The sequence below is a fragment of the Protomyctophum parallelum genome (genome assembly GCF_964188405.1).
Source record: "Protomyctophum parallelum genome assembly, chromosome: 3".
Taxonomy (NCBI): Eukaryota; Metazoa; Chordata; class Actinopteri; order Myctophiformes; family Myctophidae; genus Protomyctophum; species Protomyctophum parallelum.
In genome coordinates, this window is record NC_139698.1 from 54,963,478 (window position 1) to 54,988,971 (window position 25,494).

A 25,494-nucleotide genomic window follows, 5' to 3' on the forward strand; every position below is an offset into this window, starting at 1 on the left:
GAGGAGATATACCATCCAGACCTGTGGCCTTTGCACAGTTAATCTCAGAAAGCATCCCTGAGACCGCCTCCACTTCCACCTTCTGCAGGGAGAATGAGTTAGAGGTCACCCCCTGGTTCTCATAGAAGTTCCTAACCCTGTTAATGTCAAAAATACCCGGAGAAGCCGGCAATTTAGCGACCAGCTCTGCTGCTACATTATTGAAATAATTATTGAATTGGTTTGCCACTATTTGCTTATCAAACACCATCTCATCATTGATTTTAAGGCCGATCAAGCTGCCTTTATTATTATTGACTTTATTACCTGCTCCTAGCTCTGTGTATAGTATAGATCGTTAGTTTTAGCGTTTAGATATAGAATAGTGCGTGTTTAGTTTAGTGTGTGTTTAGTTTTTACCTGTTTAGTTTGTCCGTCTGTTGGTTTAGTGTTTTGTCCCTGTACTGACTGTAGTTCGACATCGCGCCTAAAAAAGGCTCCAAAAAGCGTCCATCTCCCCTTCCCGCTACATCCACTGGTGGTGTGCGTCAGACCACTATGGAGGAACATCTCCACAAGATTTTGTCGGGAAGAAGGGTCGACGCCATCACCCGATTCCTGAGACCGAAGACGAGATCTCTGAAGGAGATGAGAAGAAGCCTCTTGAAGTTGTCCCCCCTGTGCCTGTCTTGTCCCCGGTCAAGAAGAAGTGGAGGAAGCAAGGGCCTTTGCCCAGTCCACAGCCCAGTGGCAGCGGGCTGCATGTTCGCGTCCTTCTCCCATCTACCCCCGAGCCTGAGCCCAGAGGCAGCGGGCTGTCCGACCCCGCTCCCCTGCTGGATTCTAGCGCCGAACCCCTGCTCCGCTGATCCACCCGTGCTACCAGATATGTCGCCGTCGCCTCCTCATCCTCCGAGGAAGAGGACTTTGAGCCGCTTCGAGACAGCAGTGACGATCGAAGAAGCCTCCGTTACGCTCGACGGTAAGAATCTCATTGTCTGTCTGTAACATTGTTACGGAAAATGTCCATTGTTGTATCCCGCCCCCCCCCCCCCCCCCCCCCCCACTGATATGGCGGAGGACTGAGAGTCCTAAGGTAACCGTTCAATTAAATCTGTATTGAGCTTGCATGATTATCAAATTAATTGATTGTACCGTGGCTTAGATGCTATATATTATGATAAATGTTCCATTACTTTCCCCCCCCATCTATTCAGTGTGGAATCGTGATTATAGTTTCTGATCGCTGTTTTTTTTTTTACTTTGCCGCGCCGCTGGGAGAAGGGTGGTGTAATGCAGGCCGCTAAGCTAATTTATTATACTGCTAAATCTATATAGTATTGCGCTTACATGATAATGAAAATGTATTGTACCGTGGCTTATTAGGCAAAATCATATAAGATGATCGCTAGAAATAAATGATTTGGATTATGTAGCATATGCACGACAATATAAAAATAATTATCGTGCATGCTGCTGCTAGCTGCTAGCAACTCTGCCAACCCGACCCCACCTCATCATCATCATCCTCCCGCGGCAGCAATCTCCGCCAAACCTACGTTGACGAAGACGATGATGAAGGTTTGGCGGGTGTTGCTGAGTCAGCAACCTCCGCCAAACCTTCATCAAGTCTGCATCATGGCCACATCATGGCCACAATTCGTATGTGATTGCCATGATTGGCTACATATTTGTATGAATTAGGTTGCAACAAAAGAATGTATTGTAGCGTGCACTCCAGCTAATTATTTATTTTTATATATTTAGATCCGGGTGATGAGGAGTGGAAAGACGTTGATGAGGAGGACAGTAAAGGGCAGTCCATACTGTCTCCGACCACCGAACTTTTCGTCGGAAAGCTCCGGTACAACTACAACATGACGTCACTCGCAACTTTCCTCCGAATTTTTATTCTGAAAGCTGCACTCCCAGATGTTGTGACTCGCCGAACTCTACTTAAAAAATGTTAGTCTGATCTTTCCGACGAAAGGTTCAGTGGTCGGAGACAGTATGGACTGCCCTTGACACAGCAGGTGAGAAATTTACTCTTTTATCTAGAGCTAAATAACTTTTGTGTGGATGTGGCTAAAGTCTGTCTGCATTTGGCACTATGGAGAATGCTATACACCATGCCTGAAACCATTGATTGAAATTGTTATTGTTTTACAGATGATGATGAACAGCCAAACGTCTCATCTGCAAATGCTGCCTCTGTCCCCATTGAAGCAGGTATGAATACAATGCACAGAACAAAATTGTGCATATCATAGTTTATAGTCTCATCACATGTTACAGCTCTACCAGATGTATCTACATGAATAACAACAATGCTTTTTTATGCTAATAATTGTGTATTTCTGTAATTTAGGTGACGACTCAACGTGTTCTCCAGGCTGGTATGCTGCTGGGTGGGAGGCACATCACATCCCATTCACTGGAGAGCCGGGCGTTCACTGTGACCTCAGTGCAGAGAGTGATCCAGTGGACTTCTTTGAGCTGTTCATGACGGATGAGCTGCTACAATACATCTGTGATGAGACTAACCGCTATGCGGCGCAGTCCATCGCAAAGGTGTGTATTGTGTATATTCCACATTAATGTTTTCCAAAAATAGATGACTTTGTTGTAATTTCTGCAAATAAATCTAACTTATCTATATCTATCTAGGTATCTATCTAGAGGTATCGCTAACGGAGCTGAAGAACTTCTTCGGGCTCTACTTCCTGACAGCTATTGTGAGAAAGCCAACCCTGGAGTCGCACTGGTCTCGGCATCAAGCTAGTGAAACTCCTCATTTCAGGCGAACCATGACACTGAACCGCTTCCTGTTGATCAAGAGGTTCCTGCACTTCAGTGACCAGGAGAATCCAGACACAGACCGTATGTTCAAGGTCAGACATGTTCTGACCTACTTGAGGGACCGGTTTCAGAGTCTGTACACCCCAGAGCAGAACATCTCCATCGATGAAGGTATTTTGCTCTGGAAAGGACGTTTGGCGTGGACGACTTACAGCCCTCTGAAGCCAGTGAAATGGGGGATTAAATCTTACTGCCTTGCCGAGTCTCAGTCAGGATACCTCTGGAACCTGAAGCCATATATAGGAGTAAACTGTGGGCTTGACGAGACTGTCATGGAGCTTCTTGGTACATTGAGCAATCTGTATAACTCTGTTAGTAGGTGTACATTACTTCAGTCTTTGGGAACCCAGGTATGTGGGACAATGCGGAGACACAGGGGGGACCACCGGAGATAAAGAAGCTGACCAAACCTGGTCCTACACACACAATGTCAACGTCAAAATAGAACTGTACTCTATTGCATTATTTATTTTCTGTAATAGCCTATTTATTATAATTGTATTATGTTGGTAGTTAGAAAAAATAAAAGCACTTTTCCAATCCGAGATATCTGTCATGGCTATGTATTTTTACACTATTCTGAGGTTTATTGTATATGACTAAGCAAGTTTCAACTGTGATTTACTCGAACGGTAGATGGTAAGAACTAAAATGTTTTATAATACATTTCATGGGCACCAAGTCATATCAAAACAATGTCCTTGGATGTGTGTTTCTATCAAAACAGTTTCTTCATCAACAGGTTTTTGAGATACATGCATGAATAGACAAGGTACTGGTAAGACTATGTGAACAGGGTATATATCAAAATGCGTTAGAATGTCTAGTTTTATCCCACATTTTTTTTGAGTTTCTATAATGTTCCAATTCCATTTTTAGATGGAATGGTCAGAATTGTCATGACTGACCATGCTATTTATAGATGGCATAATATCTACAGTGGTACATGTGAGAAACTTTTTTTTTTTTTTTTTTTAACTAGACAAATCACCCTTTAAAATGAGATATTGCCAGAGCCGGACTAACAATGGAACTAGGTGGAGCTTAAGCGCCAGGGCCCGAAGCTTGCAGGGCCTGGTACGAGACTATAGGTACAGCTGTTGCTTCTTTCGAAAAATATAACGCAACATAAGAACCCCCGCTAGTGTTTTTGGTCTTCTCGTCTGACAGTTTCTGTAGCAGTTTTCGGGAGGGGGGGGGGGAGCAGTCTGTTTGGGGGGTTTCCCGACGGCTGCGCGTCGCTTCCTCCTCTGACAGAGGGGAAGCGAGTAAGCGACGCCGTCAGAAGCCCCCTTGCTCAGGAAGGCCCCCTCACTCAGACCGACCAAGTTGCGACAATAACATACAGCCTATGTAAAGAGGAATATAAACAAGACATTGGCGCAAAACTTCATATTTACCCTGCTAGCCTCTAATACAACAAAAGTGTGTTCTTACATCCTCCATTTCACGATTTCAGCACTCGTGAGTAAATTAATTTAATTGCTATTATGAAAGTTTTCAGTGACGTTGGACCCACAGGTTGCATTGTCGTCAATAATGAATCTGTCGTTAAAACGTTCTAATATTAATATAGCATGTTGGCATTGTCTGTTGGTGCACACTGTTATATGGACCATGTAACAACATGGTCAACAGCACTGTTTGCAAACGTAGCTACATTTGTTGGCCACAAAGACAATTTAGACAAAACATGCTGCTGCCTGCTAATGGAGCTTGTAGATATAGGCTAATTATTTTTCGGGAAAATTGCAGTTTAGCAGAGACTGAAGTTGGAAAGGCTGTGCCCAGTGCGGCAGTTCCTGCTGTGTCTTGTGTGTCAGTGGGCAGCGCAGGCAGTAGTGGATATGCGCTAAACGCATGCATGTTAATTAATTAATTAATTGACTGAATCTGTAGGGCCTTTTGATTTGGTGAAGCGCCAGGGCCTTGATAGGGGTTAATCCGTCACTGGATACTGCATGTGTATATAGGTACAGTAGAAAAAAAGTTATTTCGAAAATAAAACTTCAAACAGCCATAACCTTTTTTGTTGTCCTAGAAACACTAAACGGGGGAAATGCAGGCTCTTTTAACACAACGCTCTTTCCAACACAAAAACTAAACATTGTATCAACTCAGTTCATTTTTTTCCTGTAAGCAGACAAGTCAAGCTTTCTCTGAAGGCGCACAGTCACAACAGAGAATTTTCAATAAATCATTCAAAAACGCCTTTCTGCCATAGAGAATCTTACCAACTCCAATGAAATCAGCTGATCTGTCAATTAACATGACAATGTGTAAAAAAACTAAACAGTTTCAAAAAAGAAAATCCAGCACATTTCTGCCACACATGAACATCGCTGCCTAAACTGGAGCCAAGAGATAGTGTAAGTACTAACAACACTCAGTAACATCTCATTTCTTGACTGCTAACATGGAATTTGTGGAGTCTCACGATCATTTGATTGATACATTCTGTGTCTCTGTGCACTCTATCAAAAAACACACCTTTTCTAGTGTAAAGCACAAAGTCACAGAATTCTAGGCCACTCAGTTGGCCTTGAATCTGGCTGTAGCACTGGTGAGTTTTAGAGATGGTGAAGGTCTCTACGACTCTACCCCTCTTTTACAATGTAAAAGTATTTTACATTTTCTACTGCTTGGGCCACCGTCGTGTCCCTTGCAGCAAAGGGACATTTAATTTCAAGCAACCCACTCCCACCACTGCCATCGCATACAATACCATCTGGTGATGCCCCAAGAAAAGGCAGACTTGGCTGCAGTAAAAGGCCTGTGCACCTGCACAACTGTGCAGGTGCCTTTCAGGAAATGTATCAATGTACTGTATCTTGGCTAAAGCCTCATTGTTTGATCCATAATTTGTTGCATTCGATTTGAATGGCTTGGGATAATATATATCCTGTACAAATGTTTCTGTAATTTTTTTACGTTTAAGCACCATTCCAAATTTAGAGGCTGTGATTCTGCCCTCCCTCTGTCGATGCCACTGTGTACTGTACATGACGCTTGCTCTTTTGTGTTGTTCTGTATTTGGCGAGCATCTTCCAAACTGAAGCTGGTAGTGTGCTCTGGTATGTAGACATCACTGGCCATCGGCATTGGAAGGTTTGTTTCGCCACAGATTGATGTTGCACTGCAAGATGGTTTTCTCCAAGAATGGTAGCTGGGAAATTATAAAAAATACAATTACAACCACACAACATGATGAATTAAATACAAACTATATATTGTATTAAAATATTTACATTGTTGTTTTAATAAAGATGTAACTTGTTTCTAGAAAGTACTGGGCAGTTCAGTACATTGCATTGTATGTAGTCATAGCACGTCATAGTAGGCCTACATATGTATAGCATAGTATAGTATATATGTATAGTTTATATGTATAGTTTCATTATATAGATATTCCACTGTTACTTTCTTAGCTTACGCATGTGTTGGCAGAGCTGCCATTACAGCAGTAAGGTAGATATGCCTGGAGCTAGTCGGGCTAAACACTCATAATGGAGGAACGTAAATAAGGACTCAGGAAGCAGCAATACATTCAGCTCGTAACCATAATAATACGAGTGTCTTTATTAGTCATTATATACACTTGAGTTGATAGGCATATCCGGTACTTCCGGTATAGCACTTCAGTATAAAAGCATTGCATAAATATACACATACAATAAAGATCATCTCAACAGCATGTTTCATGATAAATGCTTTTTATGTGATGTATTCCCATGCTTTTTTGTTCTTGCTTAATGAAAGTCGCTCTGCGTCTACTAAATACCTAAATTGTAAATTGCAAGTCAATGAAGAATCCCTTGTCGAGGAGCAATGCCATGCCGCTGTGGAACACCACATGGAGGTCGAAGACCAACCCCACCATCACCAGAGACAGGAAGAGGACAGTGACAAGGCTCAAGAAGAATGCCATGCCGCTGTAGAACACCACACGCAGGTCGAAGACCAACCCCACCAACCCCAGAGTCGGGAAGCGGACAGTGAGAAGGCTGAACTGCTCAAACGAATTGAGCATTTAGAAGGAGCTCTCAACAATCTAAATAAAATGACCCCAGAAATAATTCAGTTCAGTACCATTCCAAATTTCTTCCAGTACAATACAGGGTTTACCTATGAGCAGTTTAATGGCCTGTGTACCATATTCAGCATTCCTAACAGTGCAAATGCTCTGCCACAAATGGCACCCCTGATTTACAGAAAAGTTCACCAGCAAATAACACTCATGCCTTTGCGTCAGCAGCTCCTTCTGGTTCTGATGAAGTTATGTCAACATTTTAACAAAGAGCTTGCTTTCAAGTTTAACATTAGTCATCAAAGTGTAAGCTTTTTGTTCAACTATATAATAACACAAAATGCCACCCAAGTACCGGTCTGAATTCCCTACCACATTTGCAATCCTGGACTGCACAGAGATTAGAATTCAGCAACCAAGCTCTTTGAAGCTACAGAGTGAAACATTTTCAAATTACAAATCTACCACCACACTCTCATCATTGATTATTGTTGACCCAAGAGGCTCATTATGTTTTGTTCCACCCTATTTAGAGGTATAAGACAAGGAGATAGTTAAGCAGTGTGGAATCATACCTCTCCTGAGAGAACTGATTATGAATGGCTACCTTAAGCAGGGTGATGGGCTTATGTGCGGCTGCTTAGCTCCTGAATACACAAGAATCGTTCAGTTTGTGATAAAAGCATGAAATTTGGTACACTTATAGCCAAAGACATTACCAAGCGATCCGGATGTGGAGGCATCTTGAATTTTCATCACGGCGCCCATGGCAGCCATTTTTCAAAATGGCCGCCATCAACAACTGTTTTCTAATGAGTGATGGATATAAAATGATATTGCTCACACAATTTGTTGAATTTATTTGCCATACGTACTTGGTAATGTGTTTTTGGGATAATTGAACATTCTCATTGAAAATTCAAAATGGCCGCCATCTTTTCTAGCTGGTTCTAGATGATCTCTGTGTCGAATTATACATTTTTGTTGATGCAAAATTTGAATTAGGAACTTTAGAATTTCTAAAGAGCTTCCTTCTATCTCATAAGACTCATTAAAGATAGAGTGATGTGATTCCCCCCCGGCCCCCCCTATAAAACATCTTCAGGTACTATATGATTATACTAGGAGGAAGATTTATTTCTTATTTCTATTTTATTTTTCAGTGTACAGAAAGTGTTCAAATTATGTTTTCATGTGAGTTTTCAACAGCTCATTAAGTATACCTGGTTATCACCTTAGCACCACGCACCTGAACTTAATTAAGCCTCGCCCACAGTGTTGTATGATAATGGGGGAGGGGTTAGGGTATGATGTCACACAAATGGTGTATTTTCGATTAATTGGGCCTTTTGACTCAAATGCTTTCAGCTTTCAGGAAGAAACCAAAAATACACAGAGAAGACATATGCTATTAGTGTATATTCTAACCACATCTGGGGGTCTATTAGAGTAATGTTAACGCCATAGACACATACAAAACAGAAAAAGTACAAAAACTCCATCTTTAAGTGAAGCCAAACCTAGGGTGTTGCACAGGGAAGACTATTCACACTCACCTTCACAGAAATGTAGGGCTATCAGTGTGCACTGTAACTGCAGAGCTTTTTTGCACTTGCACTGCCCAACACAAACCTTACTGTACATTTTCAAGAGATGTTCATACCTGGTCTGGTGATCCCACTCACGTTGAGTCTTTGTGATGCCACTTCTGCTCACACAACACAGTCTCATTCCCAAGAAGTTACATGTTTACATTTTGTGCAGAACTAGTACAATACGCACGGAATGTGTCTTATCAATCAATCTATCTTCTTTTTTTTTTCTTTTTTTTTGAGCGAATGACTGCTTGACTATGACGTCCCTTCATTTCAGCCTAGCATTGTGGTGGCCTAGTGGTATTGTTCCAGGACTGCAATTTTATTACCTTATGCTAGCTAGTTCAAATCCGGGATAATGCTTACATTTCAATTTAATTGTATGTTTGCCTTCTTGATTGTGTGTGTGCTCTGCAGTTAAAGGTTAAATGATCACTTATCTTGTGTATACTTAATTACAGATGCTCATAATATTATTGAGATAATAATTTTATATAATATTATAGTTTTATAATAATTCTTAATGCACCAAAACAAATATCATCATTTTTTTTTACTCTGCTATGACTCTGCTTACTTTGTTTTATTGGCTTAAGTCGGCTACTTTGCAGATGGAGAACCTTTTTATTCAGTGTTCAATGTGTTCATAATATGTGTGTACGTAGCCATACTGGTGACTGGTGGTAGATTAATAGTCTTGTCTCTTGACAAGCCTCAAGGTTGTACTTTATTGTTACATCTTGTGTACAGGTACATATGAGTAAAAGTTATTTTGGTTTGGCTTCCTTCAGACAATGCAGCAGCATAGATAATAACAACAGCAGAATAACAGCACCATCCCGGATTTGAACCGGTGACCCCATGGAGTCTCACTTTGGTGCAGAAGGCCTCAAATCAAAGCCTACTATATATATTTTTTATATTTGCTTTTTTAAGATCACGCATGAACCGTGCATGCCACCGGTTCGGGCCTGGTACCGACCGATTCGTATCGGTGGGTAGACGGACATGTCAGAATTGTAAAGTTTTGACAAATCGAAAACCAAATCAAACACCAGATTATTGATCAGCGCGTCGCCCTGAACACGTCAATATAACTCTCCTCACACACGGACTTACTATTCTCTAACCCTAACCATAGCCGCCAAAACGCGCCCAAGGTTAGGGTTAGGGTTGCCGAGGTTGTGGCAAGGTAAAGAAGAAAAACAAACAAAGGTGTTGTACCCTGCCCTGTTTTTCTTATTTTTTAATTATTTGTTCGGCCCCAAAGAAAATGTTTGTTGTCACGCTTAAAGGTCTTTAAATAAATATGTTTTGAAACGTCTATGGAAAAATGAATGGAGAATTCTCTGCCTTCGCAGGGGGCGGTGTATTGTCAGAAAAAACAACCACAGTGATTCATGTGAGTCTACTTTCTATTCTATTCTGTTTTTTATTTAAATTCAATGGAGAAAATATGTTGTAGTTAGTTGAAACTATCACAACAGTATCTGGAGTTACACCATGGCCAGGTAACTACACGACACAAACCACTTCCAAGGATTAATTGTGCTTTATAATGGTCGCCCTGCATTTGCCATAGTTACATTTTCAGACATGTTTTCATCATTGCCTCAACACATGAGTATAGTGCATCATTTGATACAGTATATAGGCTAAATTGATTATTCAAACGCAGATTCAGTGCAATAAAAAAAAAAGATAAATAAATTATATATTTGTAATAAGCATGTTGATTTTCTTCTGGCTATATATCGTCATAAGTGAGTTTGCAAACTCGCTAATCAGTTTGCAACACACTGACCTGCTGATTTTTGATTTATTTTTGTAATCAAAAAGAGAGAGTGCTCCTTCAATCAGCAGGTACTGCATGGGTGCATATCTTTGATCCGACGTACAGTCCGACACGCATTAAACACGCATGTGTCTTAACCGGCCACACATGTGTCTTAACCAGCCACACATGTGTCTTAACCGGCCATGCATGTGTCTTAACTGGCAGCACATGTTGGCGCCACGGGTGAGTCTTCACCGGCCACACATGTGTCTTAAGCGGCCACACATGTGTCTTAACTGGCCACGCATGTGTCTTAACCGGCAATGCATGTTGGACTCTTAGTATGTCGGACCAATGTATGTGCCCCTCCCAGTAACATGAACATGAAATAGATCATTCATTCAAGCCCAGGTCAGCACAAGGTGTGTCCAGAGCTCTGCGTAGGTTCTGCCAGAATAGTCCAGGGTGCCGTCCAGCCTGGGACCAGCTCAGGTAGGTGTCTCTCTTCACCAGCCTCTTCATGTGATAGTAGGGAGACAACTGGTGGGCTGGAATGTCCTCCAGAAACACCAGGATCAACACGTCCTTCTGCTCATCGAACAGACGGTAGCTGAATGCACAGACATGAGAGGAGATAAGACACTTCACAGCAGGGGTGGAAATTAGTACTCACATTTTTTTACTTAAAGATGGAGTGAGTATCTGCAACCATGTACCAACGCAAGAATGACAAACAAAAAAACAAATAGTTCCTACTATAGCATAATATATACTGCCCCCACCTGGCCATCTGCATCTCTCTAGAGCACCACTCACTCTCCAGGTAATGATGACTGATCACACAGATGATCTTTCTGCTGCCGTAGATGGCATCTGTAATGTTCTCTATGATGGGAGCACCTGGAGACAAATTATGCAACTAGTTTAAAACACACTTGAAACTATTTCCCATCTGATATGTAAGGCATAATGTCTGGCTAGGTAGTCATCGTTGAGTTGATGGATAAATCACAGACAGGGTTGATTTATCATTATACAACAGGTCGTTTCGAGGAAGCAATGTGATTGGTTTAAACTGCCTTCTAGCCGTGGTTCAAACAAGCACCACTCCACACCTAATCAAAACAAAGAATTCAGCTGCTCTGTTCTCCCAGAGTGCAGCAAACTCGGTGGCTAGGCTAGCTAGTTTCTTGGGACATTTGTGGTCATATTGACTACACCTGTCATTAAAAAAGAAAATTCAGCGATTGTCTTAGTTTTAAGGGTAACTGTTGTATCATTGCAATATTACACTCGAGGGTGTGGTTTAAAGTGATTATTGCCACGACAGTGATGTGGTCAGGAAAGAGACATTGTCGAGTTCCGCAAGCATCACTGCAGTGTAATATTGCTTAATTAAACAATGACCACCTATATGTACATTATCCCGCTTATTTCACAGCTACTTAGTACAGTACATACATTAATAAACAAAGTATTTCCTTGCTTAGGGTAATGCAAGTATGGCATTGCTTCCAGAAACATGGAAGTGAGTGTTGATCAAATAGAATACATTTTTGGGTGCTGCATCATTGAGAGCAATGTTTAGCTGTGAATTACATTGTGTGCGCGCGTGTGTGTGTGTGTGTGTGTGTGTGTGTGTGTGTGTGTGTGTGTGTGTGTGTGTGTGTCGAAAACCAATTACACTCTGGCATTGGGTCCTTTAATCCACATCTTTATTACGTCATCATTGAGAGCTAGTTATACATATACACACCATGTAATCTGGCACCACTGCCGTATCAGGCACAATTTGCTGGGACGGTGCATACGCATCAAAAGTGGCGGGACGGCTGGGACGGTGCATACGAGTCCCGGGCGAAACTATTACTTGCGCGCTCTGCTTGCGCAAGTAAATACTTTCAGAATTATACCCCCAAAAATACACTGCTTTTCTAAGACGGAGATAATGTCTCTACCTGTTTAAGTGTTATGGTAAGGTATCACAAAGAGACAGACATACTATGTCACATTTTGGTCACATATTATGTGACCAGATTTGACTGAGAGCCCTTTCAAGCCTGTTTTCTCAATTTGCTTTTTTCTGCAAGACATTACTCTATAGGCCATAACTCCAAAACTGGTGGGTCAAAACCAATATGTAAATTTGAAGCCCTGATTCCCTGCTTTCAAAAATTAAAAAGTCCCTCAGTCAAATTTGGTCACATATTTAGATAAATAAGTAAATAAGTGAGAGACAGAGAGGTTTGTGCCTGGTATGAAGTCTCGGTGGTGCAGACAGAGCCTCCAGCCCTGCTCTCCCTCCAGCACTGGAAGCATCTCGTTGTAAACCCAGAGCTCATCGTGAACGTTGTAGGAGATGAAGGCGTCGTAGCGCTGAGGAGACCCTCTCTTTCTTTCCTTGGCGTCGTACAGGAAGGCCAGGAAGAGGTAGTAGCCGTAGATAAGATGCAACCTCAGGAAGTGGTAGGTGAAGGACGCGAGCAGAGTCAGCACGATCACGCAGGTGGAGGACACGTAGCAGACGAAGCTGGAGTCCACCCAACACGAACGATAGTCAAAGTCCAGAAACCTGCTTCCCTTCTTAGCCAGAGGATAGGCGCATGTGTAGTGCTGAGCATCAACCACCAGCGTCTGGTTGTTGCTCAGCATCCACTGCTGGAAGTCGAGGTTGGAGCAGTCACACGTGAAAGGGTTGCCGGCCATGTTGACGTACCTGAGAGCGGGCAGGGAGCGAAACACTGAGGCGTTGACCACAGTCAGTTCGTTGCGGCTCAGGTCCAGCCGAGAGACTCGCGTCAGGTTGGCTCGCGCCAGGAAGTCCAGGGACTTGAGTTTGTTGTCGGAGAGGTCGAGAGCCTCCAGGTATGGTATGGGGTGGAACGTCTCCGCATACAGGTACGTCAGAGCGTCGCTCCTCAGCGCGAGAGTCTTCAGCTGTGACACGATGTTGAATGTTTCTGTGTTTGGTGTTGGCATGTTCAACCGTGAGCTGTTCTAAATGTGGCATGTATCGGAGCATGTTTGCTAAAAGGCGATCAAAATCATGTGGACCGGTCAGTAAAATAAATTGCACCCTATAGACCCTGAGGCTCGTCAGTAATGGGAACTCGCGGAATGGTGAAGATGTCACTTTGTCGGGGATATTGATAATTTTTAGACTAAATGTTTCCAGTTCATCCAGTCCTCCTAAATAGAACACGTCGAACGTATCCGAGTTTAGTTCCACGTCTAAGTGCTTGAGCGATTTCAGCCTTGACACGTCGCCCTTGCTGAGCCCCGACACAATGTTATTGTTTAAATCCAATAATTCCAGATTCTGCAAACCAGCCTTGAACGTGTCGCCAAACGTCCAAATTAAATTGCCATTGACCGTCAGGGCCTTCAACTCACCGAGGTGTTTAAAGACACACTGTTTGAGCGCAGAGATCTGGTTGTTGTCCAGATGAAGGTGTGTGAGTTTGGTTAATTCTAAGAAGTCTGAGCAGCTTAAATTGCTAATGCTATTGTGCGTCAGGTTCAGCATTCGCAGCATGGACAGATGCTTAATGTCTCCTGGCACCTTGGAAAGGTAGTTCTGGGCGAGATTTAGGCGACTCAGGTGTGTCATTTGTGTTAGTGAGCCATTAGACAGTTGACTCAGGTAATTTTCTGATAGATCCAGTTCGCTTAGCCGCGTACAAGACGACAGTTCGTCACTTAGGCTTTCTATGCTGTTACCACGCAGGATGAGTGTACACATTTATCAATGTGTATGTTGTCGCAGGCGATATCTACGATGCCTCTGTCCATCCACATGGACATCTCAAACATCTCTAGGTACTCCAGTGAATCAAGGCTCTGTAGAGCCTTTCCGATGGATTTGAAAGACATGTAGGTGTCTCTAAAATACACCTTGGTTACGTTCCTGAGAAAATTCTTGTCCGGTATGTCCCACTCCCATCCGTGTTCTGCACAGCATAAGGACAAGTCGATCGTCTCGAGATGCGGAAACACAGCCGTCGTGATGCTAAACAGGTTTAGAGACAAAGATATAACCCTTAACTCCCTGAGCTCAGAGGACAAGTTCAGTGGCAGATCTTTAGACTCAAACGACTCGTACGTATAAATGGAGATGTTCAGGACCTGTAAGCGCGGCAGTTGTAGGACGGGGATAATATCTGTGATTTGATTCGACGTCAGACTCAGTTCCTGTAAGCTGGGGAGAAACCCGAAGGCAGCAGAGTTGAAGAATTTGATGTGGTTGTGATGCAAGCTCAGCTGCAGGAGGTTAGACAGCCCTTGGAACATATGGTCGGTCAGTGTTGCCAGCTGGTTATGGTCCATGCGGAGCACTTTAAGTTCCGTCAAATGGCCAAAAGCCCCGTCGTCTACGTGATCGATTGCATTGTTACTCAGCACCAAATATCTGAGATTCGACAGGTGGTGAAAATCTGTCCTGTTTATCGTGCGAATGCGATTAAAATCCAACGCTAGCGATGTGGCGTCTGCGGGAATGCCCTCAGGCATGCTCTCGAGGTCCCATTCCCCGCAATCCACTGAAATGCCGTCGGTGACATTGTTGGAGTAGACAACGGCGCAGTCTTTAAGCAGGCGAGCCGCTGTTAGACCAATGTGAAGCGAGCACAACAGAAATACGAGGGGAAAACAAAGCCAGCTTCCTGGCCGTGGCGGCATGGCTGTCTTCAGTTTTAGGGCCAACCGGGTGCTTTTGGTGGAATGACTCTGCTGTGGACACTGGTTGGTGACGACACTCTTCAGCGTTGACGATCTAAAGAGTATACGACAGTAAAACTGTTACAGTCAGAGCACAACATGTAACCATTTAACAGTTGAGTGTCTGTGAGGTCTTTCTGACCCATTTTGAGATTTTGAAGTTGATTATCTTCGCCCGTGAAACTCTCAGAATGTTCCCTTTCCTTGACTTTTCCTAAATATTCACCGTTAACCCGGTCGAAATTTTGATATTACTCTTCCAGATTCTATCAAAAAGGTTACACACTATCTCTATAGTCATGTGTTCAAGACGGATCTGTCCGATATTTCAGATTCCATCAAAAAAAAAGTCAACAAAAAGTCTAAAAACCTTAACGGAGCGTGCAATTTACGTGAAATCTTTCACAGACTTTCCTACTAGGCTGAGGAATATATCCGACCCTTTTCACAAATCTATAACAGGCGTTGGTAGCGCCTGTTATAGAGCTACCAACAGGTGGATTTTTGAAAAACACATTTTTGGAACAAAATGCCTCAAATCATCCAATTGCCATCCAAGGCGTAAGAATAAATGGTTTTATGGTTTTATCTAGCATCAGTATTATACTGACTCAAATATTAAATAATCTGCATATCAGCACCCCCACCACCTCAGGACATTGTGGTACTGCAGCTAAAACTGCTTTGAAAGTCCAGAAAGAAATGACAAGGCCTGGTTATATCAGAGTGGTGATTGAGGCTCAAACCATTAGAAATAACATTGAGGGACATAGACAATATGCTATTAAAATAAGTTTTAAAATGCATGGTATTTGCGCTTTAAAGTAGAATAGAATGCAAAAGTTGGATGCTTCAGATTAATCTGTGCCAGGCTCTGTCGGCTCCAGGATGAAATGACCGAGGGGGCATTTGAAAATGGAGAGGGGGCACATCTCATTCCTGGTCTCTAAACTACCTCCTGGCCAGCCGGGGTGCCTGAAGGAGGGGAAAGGAACTGGTCGGAAATAACGTGTTACGTGCTATATACGTCCGGCGGTGGAAACTCTCCCGTCAGGTTAAAAGAAGCAGATTGGACTCCTTGTGCATAGGAGGAAGCATGAGGTCCCCCCCCCCCCCCTCCCCCTGGTTGTCAGAGGAAGTGTAGCGCCCAGGATATCATTGGCTTAATTAATATTTACTTTTGCCTTCACTTTCCTACAAATATTATGCCAGGTTCTCATCTCCAATGAGTAAGAAATGTACATGCACTGCCTAATTTAGCTAATTAAGCTTAATTTAGCAGAGATTGTGGTCCTCCACATGATGTTATTTTATTTGTTGTAAGGAAGCTATAGTTAACATGACATGAGTCATGTCAAGCAAGCTGTCACAGGAGGGGTCTCTGGGGCTGACACTGTCTGATATGATCTATAATATATAAATTGCTCATATTATGAGCAATTTAACATGTCTATGTATTACTCTACAACGAATACCACTGGAACACAAACCTGTTGCCCTGATCATAACTGATATAAAACCACCACCCAACCAGCCTGCCCTGCAGTGCAGCTCAAATTACTGGTTATAAAAGTACAATGAACAGCTGCTTGTGTTGCTGTTATTTGTTATAAATATTATCACATTTGCTTGATTGCCTGCAGACAGTTTGTGATCGATCAAAATTCAATTTGAAAATTGTGAAATCATGACACTGACTGATTGGACTAACAGAGAGAGACTGAAAGAGAGAGTGAGAGAGAGAGAGAGAGAGAGAGAGAGAGAGAGAGCCTGAGAGGTCGTCGGTCCATGCCTGACAAAGTATTTGAAATAAAACCATTTTTTTGTCCACACACAGTCCTACATGACATGACAGCATACCTTTTCACTTCACTCGCGTCACTTTGTTTGTGAGCGGAGCCGTTGTGCACTCAATTAGCCTACATGTGTTCAGTTGTTTTTGTTTAGTTTCCATTGTGTTTATAATTCGACTGCATGCGTTGCGCGGTGGTGCGGCCGATCTACAAGCTCACAACGCGTCGCGCTTCAACGCATTGTGAGCTTTAGATCTGCTCTAATTCTGCAGCGCAAGCCAGCACGGCACAGCGCAGCGCAGAGGGGGACAACAGGGGGGGCCACGACGGGACAGCCGGGCGTCGCTTAACGGTAGGATGAAGAAGTGACGGCGGTTGGAAGGAGGAGGCGACGCATGGCCGTCGGAGGCCCCCCAACCGACCGCAGCTTAAATAGGTGAAAAATCAACTGTGACGGAACGGGCTGCGAACTGCGATGCAGGGAGAACGTAGCTGCCTATATTTTAGCTCTGACTCTGAGATGGAAAGTGTTTAAAAAAACTGCCTAGCGCGAGGCCTCGCGCATGCGGCGGCACCATTCGATCTACCCTAAAAGCGGCCCTGCATAGAGGTAAACATGAACCTTTTGTAGGCAACCTCAACACAGCTTCACTCAGTTTGTCACTAAGTAGTCTATCTTTTGTTCTGTTACAAGCATAACACTGTGTGTGTGTGTGTGTGTGTGTGTGTGTGTGTGTGTGTGTGTGTGTGTGTGTGTGTGTGTGTGTGTGTGTGTGTGTGTGTGTGTGTGTGTGTGTGTGTGTGTGTACACTTAAAGTTACATTGTGGGCGTTTTCTGATTTTTCTTTGCAATCATCCCCACAACTCTAGATAGATTCCGAGGGAAGATGACAATACAATACATTATGACTGCAGCCATATTGTCAATATAGAAAGCTCAAACTGACCAAATGTACGCCATAACGGTCAACTGTCACTGTAAAAGTCACAGTAAAACACATGTTTGTGTGGCGTCCATCTTGGACGAGTTTCTCATGTTCATAAATTATGAAATAGAAATCAAGTTTACATTTCTATTCCATCTGGTTCAAAAGTTATTGCCAAAGCTACTGTACTTTCTGATAGGGGCCAATATAGAGGCCATATTGGATTTTTGAAGTTGACTGGTTTGTCCATATATCAGGGCAAATGAAGAAATCTAAAAAAGGGGGTTACCCAAGGTGGGTATTTGAAATAACCGCCCATATATGCCTCATATGGAATGTAATCAGCTCCATTGGATTCCTTGCCCCCAAAAATATAGATTTAACCACTGCAATCTTGATTTTAGGTCATCTAGGAGGCGAGATATTGAGAAAATCGTTTTTGAAAGTAGCCATTTTTAAAGATCCAAGATGGCTGCTATTCCGACCTCGAAAAAAATGGCAACAGACATTTTCTGATTCGTTAGGCTATAAGGTTTCCAAAAAATATAGTTTTAAAAATCTTCGTCTTTAGCCTACGAAATGACATAAGGAACCTGACTAGATGTATTTCTCATTTAATTTACCACTTAAATGAGTTACCCATAATGTTAACAGAGCAGAGGGGAGATGGCAGACAGAGAACCTGACGCTTTTAAGGGACGTCACTGCCGTTACGAGCGCCGACTTTGAAGAGTGGAATTCCCAATAATAAATCCCGATCCCAACTGGCTTTGTTATTCATGTCTATATTTTGAACATGTCACAGGCTTACTAATATGTTCCGTGGAGCTCCAACGGTGTGTTTTACCGTTGTCAACTTGTTGTATAATTAACTTGGCTGAATAGTTACATGGGAATATAACCCAGCTAAATGGAGGAGTGGCATATCCTGACATTTTCAGCTACCTAGTGAATTCTCCAGATGAGTATTAATAATTAGTCTTGCAAGATGCTGTTTAGATAAGTTTCCACAAATACATAGCATATAAAACGAAGCACAAAAAATACATCTGGGTATTGAAAACCTCAAGGGATGCGACCGTGACGTATATAGCCTATATTGCGACCCCTTTAACTTGAGATTTACAATGCTAGCACTTTTGAATCTCTGGTGGAGTATATTATAATACATTGTGGGCATTGTGAGTTTATGTCACATGTGACACCAAAACCAGAGCAGAACTCAGGCAATCAATTAATGGTAAAGCAGAAGCAGTAAAAATGATTATTAATTAGTGTAACATACCTTCAGAGAAAATACCAAGGTCTCACACACAAAAGCTGGAACTCACAGAACCCAGAAGCATAGGATGTTTATCTGAGTAAAATATCAGATGGTCATTATAGAAGAATACACATCCTCATTCGATTAACATGCATAATGTAAACAATATTGTTAAACATGTTATAATAAACCCACCTCGTGCGCCCAGCGTCTTTTCTCTGCATCCCTCTCTTTCTCTCTGTGTACACAGTGCAAAAACAATCGATCAGTGTTTTACGTGCTTTTCCCCAAAAAATATTGATCTATTATACTTTGAACTTCAAACATGCTGTTAATCAATAATTAACTCTGTGTCAACGCTGGTCAAACAGAAAAGCACAACCCCCCACAATCATCTGGAGGCTCCCACAATCATCCAGGTCCCGTCATCTCTGCGTGTGTTAACTGCACTATTATACACACGCAGAAGAACTGGGAGGCGCAAGGGGTAACACAGATTCAGAATTATTAGCCTGAACTTAAGGGCAGTCCATACTGTCTCCGACCATCGAACTTTCCGTCAGAAAGCCCTGGTACAACTACAACATGACGTCACTCGCAACTTCTGAAACGCATTCCTCCGAATTTTTGTTCTGAAAGCTGCACTCCCAGATGTTGTGACTCGCCGAACTCTACTAAACTCTACTCTAAATTAAAGTCTGATAAAGATCTTTCCGACAAAAGGTTCGGTGGTCGGAGACAGTATGGACTGCCCTTAAATGTAAAGATGAATTATTCTCCTAAAACTAACATGTAAAGATGAAAATAATGCATAACTATCAGTTTATTTCCTACTGCCTCTCTCCTTTCCCACCTTGTGCTTCAGGTATTCAAATGCAATGAATTCTGGGATAGGTGGCGGGTGAAACATTAGTGAGGAAAAACATATTTTGTTCCTACAAAAATACATACACATCTATTTGTGACTTTGTGTCAGAGTGAATACACTGTTAAGGGAAACACTGCACTGTCCAACATGGACAGCCCAAGTCTACTCACTTGCAGTTCTCCAGGACAGAATCATGCATGTTGAGGCTCAGGTCCAACTCTAGAGTTTACAGCTGAGGCCAGAGCTTCACAGCATCTCTCTGACAAGTATAGCAGTCAGACAGTCTGAAACATCAGATGAAAAATGAATGAATGAATGAATGAATTAATTAATTAATTAATTAATTAATTAATTAATGAAACACATTTTCATGCATTATTCCTGTATTGAGAACCATCTATTATGAACTGGGGATCCCCCACCCTGACAAGCACTTGGATACAGATACATATTAAAGCACAACGCAACACCTCACAGTGAGATTGTAGATCGGCTCTTCTGTAATATTTGACAATTTGGCCAATTTGGTTTTTGAAAAGGTCTTAAAAGTAATACAATTGTAACTTTATAAATGTGCAGATACTCTGTATACACGTATACTGTATGTTGGTGTGTTTATTGAGTGAAATAATGTTGCACGTTGCATAAATGATGGTGACCCTACAAAATAATGTGGGAACCTCATTATGGGAACCACAAGCCTAGGCTAATCAAACCATATGCCAGCAAGGGCGAAGTAAGTCGGTAAGTCCGATGGTCGGTTGATAGTCGGACGGGTTGGTCGGTAAGTCATACGGTCGGTCGTTAGTCCGACGGGTCGGTCGATAAGCTTGTGAGCTTGTAGATCAGCTATTTCTGATGTACGCAAACCCGTTATATGATGAAGTAGCCTATACATTTGGCCTTAAAGGGTTATTACACTTTCAAACATGGTTGGGGTAATTGTAACGTCTACATGATATCAAGCTTATTAATACAATCTCACCACAGCATTCATATTATATTCACAGAATGCACTTACATAATAAAACAAGTAATCAAAATAAATCTGGTAAATGTATCTTACTTTAGAACTTCCAGTCTACAGTGTGGACTCTTCAGTGAAGCACAGAGCTCCTCCACTAGTCCTGAGTGCTGCAGGTTGATTTTACCGATTTCCAATTCTCTCAAATGGGACGGATTAGAGTTGAGAGCGGAAGCCACAGCTTCAACGTCTGTCCTTCTGAGCTCACAGCCAACAAGTCTGTAAAAGCAGATAAAATAAGAGATTATCAGAACAAATGATAGCTAGTTCACTGTCATGGAAGTTAAATAAGAGATCTTCTATCTAGTTATCCAGACATAAACAGTATTGTGGAATAGACAGCACCACTTGACAGCACAGAATGACAGATTTAAACCAGCAGTCGAAGGAGTGAAACTGTGTAAAAGCTTTACAAACAAGCTGAAGGCTTTACCATTATTTGGCATTTCCCCCAATATTATAATTGCATAACCTACAAAAATATAACATTCCATAAACTACAATAGTATAACATTTCATAACCTACCATATTATAACATTTCATAACCTACAATATGGAGGTTGTGTGAAAAGACAAGTGACAGAACCAGGACATGCTGAAATGATGAAACCGCTGCTCATCGACAAGTGTTGGGACTGTTAAATATAGTCTGCCTACATCATATCAGATCAAAGCCTACAGAGATAGCAAATATCCAGTGAGGTGTGTTCATCATTTTTGTCAATCGGGAAAACGATACCTACAAATTGCATATTTTTTATATTTAAGAAGTGTCTTATTCCTTTTCACAAGCAACAACTGTATACCGGTTAACGTCACTTCTTTAAACAAACATTGTGCTCTAAACAAACATTAAAAGTCTGTAGACTTGGCTGGGTCCAGTCCTGTGTATACTGTTGCTGATTTTTACGTAATGATATGACATAATTTACAAAAGCCATGCATTGGAGCCATGCAAATGGTTTAGGGGGTTGGCAGCTAAGACACTCGACTGCCGCTCGCTTCTGCAGCAGTGTGTTGGTCCGACATGCATTGCGCTGTGCTTGCAGTTAGGGTCAGGGTAAGGGTTTGGGGTAGAGTGTTGAACTGATACTGCCGAGAAACACTGTCGCCTGCCGCGGGTGTTCAGATCGGGTGTGATGAACCTTACAGATCATATCACACATGGTCCCTGGAGGATGAACCCTACAGATCAAAGTGACTCCATGGTCTTTCCTCTTGCTCAATCGTTGTACCATTTCATCTTCAAAATGTTGCTATATTATTTCATGTCGCATCACAAAGCGTTGGCTGTTGTTTACTTTACAAATAAACCAGACCTAGAAGCTGGCAAGGTTTAGCGATGCAAAGCATTGTAAAGCTTATAGCTCTGATGCCTTTGAACCAGCAGGGATTAACTCTTTTTTTTTTAACCCATGCTTGATTGTGGACGGGCCTTTATTTGGACATACACACACAGTACCACTAGTCACTATTTGAGACAGCATTATTGGAACGTTTATGTCAACCTTCATTTCTAATTCTAGGGTTAACTGTAATTAGCAGATTGCCTCTAGGACGTTTCTAGTCACTTGGCTACTAACCAAGCCTTTCTGCAGTTCCTCACAGCTGGGATCAGACTCCATCGCCCAAACTCGTCTGTGTTGTATTTGTCCAGGTCGAACTCTTCCAGAACCTCCTCTGACTTCAGGTACCACTGGAGCTCCTGCTGTAATGCGTGGTCGTCCATCTCCATCAAACAGTGGACGATGTTGTCGAAGAAATTCTGAGAATTTAACATTTATAAAAAAAAATATCGTCCCATATTAGTTCAAGTTAGCACTTACTATCCTAGATCAGTGGTCCCCAAACTTTTTCATGTCCAGGACCCCCAAATTGACACTCATTATAGCCTGCGGACCCCGATTTGAAAATATATGCCAGGGACCCCATAAGAGAAGATTTTTACAGCAGTGATTCTCAACCCGTTTAATTTCAAGGACCCCCAGTTTGACATGCATTCGTCTACGGACCCCCATTTAATGGCATTTCTCTCTCTGGGACTCCCAAATTATAATGTAAAATTAAAATTGATTTAACTCAATGGAACCAAACAGACCCTAACGGGTCCGTATGGTTCCATTTGTACACTCTCAGAGTTACAGACCCAGAAGGGTCCATTTGGTTCCAAACTATCATTTAGCTGGGGACCCCCTGGAACTCCCTCAAGGACCCTTGGGGGTCCCCAGACCCTACATCATTATCAGACATATGTCAATCATAAGTTGATCATAACTGTATAAGTAATGTCAATAAGTTGATCATAACAGTGTAATTAATGATCATAACAGACTAGGATATTCTCACATTGTGTTCTGATCCGTCTGCTGCCTATGTAGTAATGTAGGTGTATGTAGAGAGGGAGAGAGAGAGAGAGAGAGGGGGAGGGAGAGGGAGAGGGAGAGGGAGAGGGAGAGGGGGGAGGGGGGAGGGATGAGAGGAGGGCGGAGGAAGAGAGAGAGGGTGAGAGGGGCTGAGAGAGAAAGGGGGAGCGGGAGGGAGAGAGACAAAGGGAGAAGGGGGGTGGGGAGAGGTGGAGGGAGGGAGAGAGGAGGGGGAGGGACAGATAGGGGGGGAGAGAGAGAGAGGGGGGGTGAGAGGAGGGGGGAGGAAGAGTGAGAGGAGGAGGGAGGAATAAGAGGGTGGGGAGAGGGAGGGAGAGAGGAGGGGGGAGGAAGAGAGAGAGGGTGAGAGGGGCTGAGAGAGAAAGGGGGAGCGGGAGGGAGAGAGACAAAGGGAGAAGGGGGGTGGGGAGAGGTGGAGGGAGGGAGAGAGAGAGGGGCTGAAAGAGAGAGGGGGGAGAGGGAGGGAGAGAGACAGAGGGAGAAGGGGAGTGGGGAGAGGTGGAGGGAGGGAGAGAGGAGGGACAGGGACAGATAGGGGGGGGGAGAGAGAGAGGGGGGGTGAGAGGAGGGGGGAGGAAGAGTGAGAGGAGGAGGGAGGAATAAGAGGGTGGGGAGAGGGAGGGAGAGAGGAAGAGAGAGAGCGGGAGAGGGGCTGAGAGAGAAAGGGGGGAGAGGGAGGGAGAGAGACAGAGGGAGAAGGGGGGTGGGGAGAGGTGGAGGGAGGGAGAGAGGAGGGGGAGGGACAGATAGGGGGGGGGGGCAACCAGAGGGAGGAAAGTCAGAATGAGAGCAAGGGGCGGGGGAGGGGCCATTTGACTGTCAGTTGTTTATTAAGCAGAGCGTGTTATTTGCATCGTTGAACGATAGATCGTTGAACGATAGAGGCTCTGATTCGGGCAATGTTTCTAATGATGAAAGAAGGCAGTCCTGCACGGTGGCATGACTAATGTGCGTAATGACATTCAATTCATTTACATTCATTTAGTAAACTGCTGTGGAGACTTTTACAGAGACAGAGAAGGAGGGAGGGAGAGAGAGAGAGAGAGAGAGAGAGAGAGAGAGAGAGAGAGAGAGAGAGAGAGACAGAGAGAGAGAGAGGAGGGAGATAGAGAGAGAGAGAGAGGTGCTGGGCTGCTATGAGGGGAGAGGAAGTCAGAATGAGAGCGAGGGAGGAGTAATTATTTGAGAGACACATCCAGGCTTTTGATCAATAATCATCTTTGTCTGCACCTTCAAAGGGTCAAGCAGGCTTAGGTTTCTAGTTTCTAGTTTTGCCCGAACTCGACCAACGTTTATTTAGACAGAAGAATAATGAATCGTTCACTCATACTATGTCATGGTCTACACTACAATATAGCCTATAGACAGAATAATTAAGAAGCGATACGTCCTTGTTCAACTTATGGCCGAGTCAAAAATATCATATTATGCACAAAAATGAATTTCACTCACTTTTGTACTTGTGAAACTGTGATGTGACAATAAAGGTGATTCTGATTCTAAACACGAAAACACCCTAAATACGGTATAATAGATATTCCAGTAAAGTGATTAAAAAACCTGATATTAATCTTTAGGCTTTAATCCAGAGTGTTCAGTTCTCTGTGTCGTTGTGTCAAAATGGTTGACTGTGTTTTAACCTAATGCCCCAAAGCATGCAATTCCAACTGCCTATAGCCTATACTGAAACTTGATACTATGCTGAAAACTCCCCCTCTGTTCACTGCGGTGCGTGCACCACAGTGAACAGAGGGGGAGTTTTCACACAACACAACACAAATGCACACACACACACACACACACACACACATACACACACACACACACACACACACACACACACACACACACACACACACACACACGTTTCATAGGAAATCCCCCAAAAAACAAAATCAGTGTGGAAACCACTATTAAGGAAATAGAGATATTCTTGGAATGAGATGACAACAGCAGAGCAACAAAAGGGAAAAGGGAGACCCTCACCAAAAAGAAGGTGAAAAAGCAGAAGCGTTTTCTATACAAATGCCACACTTTACAACCTTTTCCTGAAATTCAAGAGGGAAAGTCAGGCGAGGCTGTCATATGCAGAGTTTAGCAAAGAACAACCTTTTTGGGTTGGGGCTAATGCACGTGTGGTATTAGCCCCATATGTGCCCTCTCCCTACGCTCATTCTGTAGCTCCGAGATGAGGTCACACACTAGGCCCCTCCTACCACGTTTCAGAAACGGCGCAAGTTTCCGCTATGTAAGTCTCTTACCCTGACGCCACGATGAATCC